Genomic DNA, 8,516 nt, shown 5'->3' with positions numbered 1-8,516 from the left:
GAGATGGAAATTAAAATCCCTCCGGTTCCTTCCTCATAGGGTAACATCGGTCTGCCGCTCCTCCAGCGGCTCGCTGTGCCGAAGCCCGCACTCACGCCCTGTTGTGGGACCAATTTCGATAAATGGGAACATCGTCCTGTGCTGTTCGGAAACTTGTTTTTTCCCCCCCCTCAATAATATGATAGAGACATCTTTCTAAGTAACAACAATATCATCAACCACAACGACAACCAAAAAGCAAAGTTTGTATCAGCATTTTTGATGTCTCTCTCATGTTCTACTATGTGCCAGCCACCACTTAGCCAGGCAAGCCAATTGTCAGAAACTTCACTCTTTTTCCTATTCTGACCAATGTCACCCAGCCATAGTGTTGACATGCTGGTCTCCCCAAAGCTTACTCTGTGTGTGACATAATTTTCTTGTTGTTGTGACTAAATACTGGAGAAGAGGAAAGACTTATTTGGGCTCATGTTTTTTAAGGGTATGGCCTATTGAGGAGAGCATCGTTCACAGCCATGGCAGCTACAGTGCATGGCCACTTGATCTTGTCTCAGGGGGCCAGGAAACAGACACAGAAAAGTCTGTGTACAGCCTAAAACCAGGCCCTTTGAGGTCCACTTCCTCTAGCTGGGCCTCGCTGCTTCTCAAAGGTTCCCCCATCTCCCCGATAGCTGGGAGTCAAGCACTCAAGCACGTGAACCTGCGGGGGATTTTTTTTTTTTTTTTTTTACATATTACATCCTAATACCACGTGACATACTGACCAAGGGCAGAAGTATATCCCATGTCTCACCCTTTGTGGGCAGGTGCACCTGGGAAATATTATGCTGTCTGCCACTCTGATCAACACTGCCATGGTGCTTTATCTGTCTTCCTTTTAATGAGCCGAGAGGTGACAGGCCTTTACCTCTCCTCCTTGGCTACGTTGGCGCATCTTCTAGAAAGTCTTTGCTCACTCTTCCCTTCCCCATACTCCATTGAAAAGGATGGCTTGTCGTGTTCCTATTTTGTTGTATGTGTGCTTGTGCATGTTTATGTGTTTGCACATGCATGTATGCATACACACGTGTGCCACACGCAAGTGGAGGCCAGAGGACAACCTCAGGCATCATTCTCCAGACATGGTATTTTTGAGGCTGAGTCTCTCACTGGCCATGAGCTTATGAACTGCTAAGGTGTCTGGATGGTCAAGGAGTCCCAAGGACACACTATTTCTCCCCTCCAGTGTTAGACGGTGTCTCCATTAGGGTTTTACTGCTGTGAGCAGACACCATGACCAAGGCAACTCTTATAAAGGACAACATTTGATTGGGGCTGGCTTACAGGTTCAGAGGTTCAGTCCATTATCACCAAGGCGGGTACATGGCAGCATCCAGGCAGGCAGGGTGAAGGAGGAGCTGGGAGTTCTACATCTTCATCTGGAGGCTGCTAGCAGAATACTGCCTTCTAGGCAGCTAGGACTAGGGTCTTAAAGCCTACACCCACAGTGACACACCTACTCCAACACGGCCACACCTCCTAATAGTGCCACTCCCTGGGCCAAGCACATACAAACCATCACGGATGGTAGGTGTGCATCACACAGCCTGGCTTTCCATCTGGATTCTGGGGTTTAAACTCAGGTACCCATGCTTGCTAAGCAAACGCCTTACTGGCAGAACTGTATCCCTAGCTCCTGCTCCTACCCATTTGAAATCTCCAGATCAGCAGACTGCTGTGTTAAGTCAAGCCCTTCATGAAGGCTGAACTTAGCCTTCAGCAGTCTTCCAAGAAGGCTGTGAAGCTGGGATGGTAGTAGGGCCGGCTACTTCCAGCCTTGCTGGCCCCGTGGACACAGGCCAGGGACTCAGCAGGCTAAAGCAGTACTCTGCTACTACCTCAAAAGACAGACAGTGGCCCCTTGTGCTGCTGACTCCTCAGGTGCTATGTTAGACTGTGCTTACCCTCCAGTCCCACATGACGGCCCTGGGGGTCATCTCCAGCAGTTTCTGAGCTTATTTTTCCAGCAGGAAAACACACTCACCCGTCAAACCCTCACCCAAAGTCAATTTCCAAGTTGATTTAAGGCAGAAAATGCAATGTAGATCTAGACATAGCCCCTCTCAGCTGAGCCAGAGCCACCCCCACCCCCACCCCCACGGATGACCCAAGGGGCCCACAGGATCTCAGTTTGACAGCTGCCAAGAAGGAAAAGTATACAGAAAATGTTGGATGACAATTTCAAGCCCAGGGCTGGGTGCGCGGCTAGCAGCAGATGAAAAGTTCTCACACACGCACGTCAATATGAAAGCTCAGGGGTGCTCCAACGCTCATTTTCCTTCCTTCGTATCTCAGGAAACTGAGACCCAAAGCGGGGATATAAATTTATCATGTGGACCGGAGCTAGAGTGCCACTCTGACCATCTTCTCTTGCAGAGCGTCCATTCTGTTCAATCTCAGGTCTCAGCATCTGGCACACAAAGCCCCTGAAGGCTGGCTGACAACTCTAGAAAGGGGTAACTTGCCACCCAGGGTCACCTGCCTTTCTTTTCCTCCAGTGGCTACATTTCTCAGTGACCTCCCTACAAGGCACCCACGTGGACCCAGGACTGCTTCAAGCCCTCTAGCAGAGAGATGCTCATCCCGTCTCTGAAGCATGGGCAGAGGGTCATTATGACAGTCCAGGCTCCCGAACCCTCTCCCTAATGCTGTGAGGCGTACCAGGACACAAACAGCAAGGACATGCCCATGACTGAAAAACAGCTGACTGTGGGCAGCAAGCCTTGCTTGTTGGAAAACTGGTCACCTGACCGGCCCTGGGAGCTGACAGAACCTTTAGTAGGTGGGGCCCCATGGTAAGTAATTGGGTCACTAGGATGCATCTCTCTGGAGGAATCAGTGCAGTTTTTGGAGAATTCTGGTCGGTACTCATGAGATAAAAGTTAAGCCTGGATGCTCTCTGGTCTTACCAGATGACCAATCTCAGAAGCATTTCTGCTGACAGGATGTTCCAGTGTGTCACCTCGCCCTGAGGCCATTGCCCTGTGAGGGCAATAACCTGCTGTCCTTTTTGCGCCCTCCAGCTTTGGGTACCTGGTTATATAGCCATTTCTGGCTGTCCAGGCCTCTCTATTCAGAGACCTTCCCAATGGAATTGCTGCTGTGCGGGGTTTGTATGTCTTGCTCACTCCAGGAACCCAGCACCCAGGACACTTTTAGAAAGTACCTTAGCAGTAACTGAGGTAACTCTCCCTATGCAAGAAAGGGGGACAAATATGTTCCTTTCTAGAGACTTTTGAAGGGAGATGCTTCCCAGGTACCTCGGCTGTTGGTTGAAGCTAGCTCCAGGTGCTTCTAGGGCCGAAGCTTCTGATAAGCCTCCGACAGGGAGCTATCTAAGCATCTGGAGACCACATTGCTGCCTTCTGATCCCACCCAGAAGGCCATAGGGAGCAGCAAGGGCTTCCCACAGTTTGTGCTAGGTTTCCTGTTTCTTCTGCTTTAAAAGGTTCATGCTATCATACTGGCCCCAGTGGATAATCTAGAATTTTCTTAGCCTCACGTCAGCTTCATTCCATCCCCACGGTCCCTTGGCGGCAGCACGCAGGCTAAACACAGACCAGAGACATTTCAGGGAAATCTTAAGAACTCCAGTCTTCACATTCATACCCCCTCAGTGAATGATGGGCAGGGCCCTGGCTCTGTCCTGTGACCCTGGCGCTCAGGGTGGTATTTGCCCTCAGCTTCAACTGAGCTCAGAGTTGACATTGAAACCATGTTCCTCTGTGGTAGATGGCTAGCTCTTCCCTTGGCTCCAGCCTCTCTTGAATTTTCATTCTCTGGGCTTCTAGGTGAGCTATTGAATTGGGCAGTATTCTCTTCTTTCCTACCAGGCTCCAGGCTCCTAGAGGGCAGCATGTTGTAAACTGCCCATTGCTCCCAGCATCTCTTACTCTGGCTCTCATAGCAATGGATCCCGATGTTAGCTGGATCCGTGGTCATGGAGAGCAAAAATAAAACTTTCAGGCATTTGCTGCTCTTGTTGAGGACCTGAGTTGGGTTCCCAGAACCCACATGGTGCCTTGCAACCAACCATCTATAAATGTAGTTGCAGGGGATTCAACACCTTCCTCTGGCCTCTGAGGGCTTTGCATGTATACACACACACACACACACACACACACAGAGGCACATGCACACATACACACACACACACACATGCATGTGGATGAATATACACGCACACGCGCACACACACACACAGGCACACACACATGCATGCGGATGCATACACACACACAGGCACACACACACAGACACACACACACAGACACACACACACACACATGCATGCAGATGCATACACACGCACACACACACATGCATGTGGATGCATACACACACACACAGGCACACACATACAGGCACACACACACACACACATGCATGTGGATGCATACACACGCACAGGCACACACAGGCATACACACACAGGCACACACACATAGGCACACACACATGCACACACAGGCACTTGCACACACACACACACACACAGAGGCACACACACACAGAGGCACACACACACACACACACACAAATATTTCAAAAATAAATATTTGAAAGATGTTTCCTGCTTCTCCTGAAGCCAGTTACAGCCTGGTGTCTAGATTCTGGGCAAAGAGCTGCAAGCAGACATGTCCATCTCTGTCTAACCTTTAAGGAGTTACAAAGGCAACATTTCCCCATTGAGCAAGGCTGGTAGATAAGGACCATAGCAATTGAATATCTGGAGCAAGCAGCACTGGGCAGAGTAGTGGGGGCTGGGGGCTGTTCTCTGGACATAGATGTGTTGTTCTGAGCGCTAACCCTAAATACACACCCCATCTTCAACTCAGTCTGGAATGTGGTGGTCGGCCATCTCAGTCCATGTGTGCCTGCCGTTTGTTAAAAAGGGACCATCATCAATAAGTAGCAGTCTAGGTCCACCATGGGAGTACTGTAATGTGTGTGTGTGTGTGTGTGTGTGTGTGTGTGTGTGTGCCTGTGCACAAATGTTCACGTGTGTGAGCGCAGGTGTGTACATGTGGCAGTCAAGACAATGCCACCTTCTATCTTGCTTGAGACAGGGTTTCTCATTGGGTGGTGCTGCCCCGCTAGTTGGCGCTCAAGTGTCTGAGGACCCTGCCTTTACCTTTCACCTCTTCTTTGGAATACTGAGATGACAGATGGTATACTGGCTTTATGAAGTTTCAGAGGATTTGAAGTCAGGTCCTCAGGCATATGCAGCAAGTGTTTTGGTCATTGAGCCACCTCCTCAGCCCTGCGCTCTACTTTTACATAGAAGGGGGAGAAGGGAAGAGAAGGAGATATGATGATGATGATGATGATGATGATGACGATGAGGAGGAGGAGGAGGAAGAGGAGGAGGAGGAGGAGAAGAAAGGAAGTGGGCAGTATAGAAGCAGCAGTTCTCAAATGGCTTCAGGTCCCTCACTCTCATACGCCTTCAATGCCCCACCCAACCCCCATGCACCTTTTGATTGCTTGTTTGAATGCATCAACAAAGTACCATCTGAGATGAGCCACCTTGCCTTCCCACTGTGTCCCTTTGCTGCTTCACTGCTAAAGCCAGGTGGCACACTCAGATTGGTGACATGTTTCTTGATGTCTTTAGGTCTCCCACAGTGGCTCTCATGGTTATTCCCGGTTGTCAACTTGATTATACCTGGAATGAACTACAATCCAGAATTGGAGGGCTCACCTGTGGTCCAGATCTTGAGGCTGGAAGACACAAATTTCTGACCTGGATCTTGGCATGAAGATCTTGAGGCATAGTGGCTATGAAAAGCTTAGGTCCAGGCAAGGTGGTATACACCTTTAATCCCAGGAGACTAAGGCAAGAAGATCTCCGAGTTCAAGGTCAGTCTGGGACAAAGCAAGTCCCAGATCCAGGCATGGTGGTACATATCTTTAGTATGGGCTACACTCTCTGCTAGAGACATACATAAGGACATTGGAAGAAGGAAGATTCTCTCTTCTTTGCCTGCTTGCACTTACTTGCCAGCACATCTGTTGGAAACTACTTCTACAGAAGACCAGCTGAAACAACTAGTCTTGTGGGCCTGAGCAACGACTAGATTCTTGGACTTCCCATTCACAGCTGACCATTGTTAGGGGAGTTGGACCACAGACTGTAAGTCATCACAATAAATTCCCACAGTATAGAGAGACGTTCCATACGTTCTGTGACTCTAGAGAACCCTGACTAATACAATGGTCAAGCTGGAATTCCAGGACATTCGGTTTCACTTGGTGGTTCAAGCTTTCAGGAATATCAATGGTGACAGAAAGTCAATGGGTGACTTGTGTGGAGGGAGACTTGTGAAGACAGGTCAGTCTGTAGTGTCCAACCTCAAGCTTTTGGGAGCATGTGGGGACAGCCAGTGGCACAGGATAGACAGAGAACTTAGTAGGACCCACTTGTGTTACTTAAGTTAGTCTCTGTGGCGGTTTGATGGACTATGAGCCATAGGCTCATATATTTGAATGCTTAGTCCCTAGTTGGTAGAGTTGTTGGGAAAGGATTAGAAGGTGTGACCTTATTGGAGGAGGTGTGTTGTTACTGGGGATGGGCTTTGACTTAGGGTTTTACTGCTGTGACCAGACACCGTGACCAAGGCAACTCTTATAAAAGCGACATTTAGTTGGGGCTGGCTTACAGGTTCAGAGATACAGTCCAGTATCATCTAGGTGGGCATAGCAGCATCCAGGCAGGCATGGTGCAGGAGGAGCTGAGAGTTCTACATCTTCATCTGAAGGCTGCTAGCAGAATACTGACTTCCAGGCAGCTAGGATGAGGGTCTTATAGCCCACACCCACAGTAACACACCTACTCCAACAGGGCCACACCTTCTAATCATGCAACTCCCCAGGCCAAACATATACAAACCATCACAGGCTTTGAGGTTTCAAAAGCTCATGCCAGGCCCAGTATTTCTGCCTTCAGCTTGTGGATAAGATGCAAGCTCTCAGCAGTTACTCTGGTGTCATGACAGCCTGTCTGTTTGCTTCCTGCCATGATGGTCATGCACTCACCCTTTGAAACTGTAAGCAAGTCCTCAATTAAACACTTTCTTTTATGCGTTGTTTTGATCATGGTGTCTCTTCACAGCAATAGAAAAGTGATTACAGCAATCTTCCTCTGACCTTGCATCAGACCCTTAGCTTTTCATTTTAATGGATGTGTCTGTTCTGCTCCAAGTTCAAGACCCCAATTCCCCTCCTCTCTGACATCCCAGGGAGAGTTGTGAAGTCCTTTGAACTCTACTCATAGGTTGCTTGCTCTCCAAAACAGATTATTTCAAAATCCCAGCCGACAGGTAGCACATGTGCATCAATTACTTGATGTATTTAATTACAGGATTAATACTGAGACCCAGTGATACATTTAAGGACACATGAAATGTATTACTTTGAAACTGTGATTAACACCAATTTGGGAGCATTTTTGGAAGACTAATTAAATGATTGAGAGCCATGTTCTGGTGTTGCAGTGTTTGCCCAACGAAAGCAACTGTGACAATTAGGTGTAACCCAACCATCCCATTATACAATTAATTGTTTAATTCTGTCTGCAGGCATTTGAGGTTATGACTGGGATGAAGTCATGGCTTCTAGAACAAACCCAGGCTTCAGGTAAGGGCTTCTCCAGTCTGCTGTCCTCATCTTGTCCGTCCCTGTGCTTGTTGGGACCTCACTGTCTTTGTGTTTCATCTCTCCAGTCTTCTGCTTTCACTCCTCCCTCTTCTCCCTCCTCTCCTGCTTCCATCCCCACTTCTCCCTCCTCTCCTGCTTCCATCCCCACTTCTCCCTCCTCTCCTGCTTCCATCCCCACTTCTCCCTCCTCTCCTGCTTCCATCCCCACTTCTCCCTCCTCTCCTGCTTCCATCCCCACTTCTCCCTCCTCTCCTGCTTCCATCCCCACTTCTCCCTCCTCTTCTGCTTCCATCCCCACTTCTCCCTCCTTTCCTGCTTCCATCCCCACTTCTCCCTCCTCTCCTGCTTCCATCCCCACTTCTCCCTCCTCTCCTGCTTCCATCCCCACTTCTCCCTCTTCTCCTGCTTCCATCCCCACTTCTCCCTCCTCTCCTGCTTCCATCCCCACTTCTCCCTCTTCTCCTGCTTCCATCCCCACTTCTCCCTCCTTTCCTGCTTCCATCCCCACTTCTCCCTCCTCTTCTGCTTCCATCCCCACTTCTCCCTCCTCTCCTGTTTCCATGCCCCCTCTTCTTCCTCCTTTCTTGCTTCCATGTCCCCCCTTCTTCTCCCTCCTCTCCTGCTTCCATGTCCCCCCTTCTTCTCCCTCCTCTCCTGCTTCCATGTCCCCCTTCTTCTTCTCCCTCCTCTCCTGCTTCTAGCCCCACTTCTCCCTCCTCTCCTGCTTCTATCCCCACTTTTCTTCCTTCACTCCTCTTCATGTTGTATTCTAACTACTCCTCTCCACATATTTTGTTCTTCTTCAAGCACACAGTGGC

The sequence above is a fragment of the Mus caroli genome, unplaced genomic scaffold (assembly GCF_978045245.1).
Source record: "Mus caroli unplaced genomic scaffold, Mus_caroli_1 scaffold_2, whole genome shotgun sequence".
Taxonomy (NCBI): domain Eukaryota; kingdom Metazoa; phylum Chordata; class Mammalia; order Rodentia; family Muridae; genus Mus; species Mus caroli.
This window is presented reverse-complemented; position numbering follows the sequence as displayed.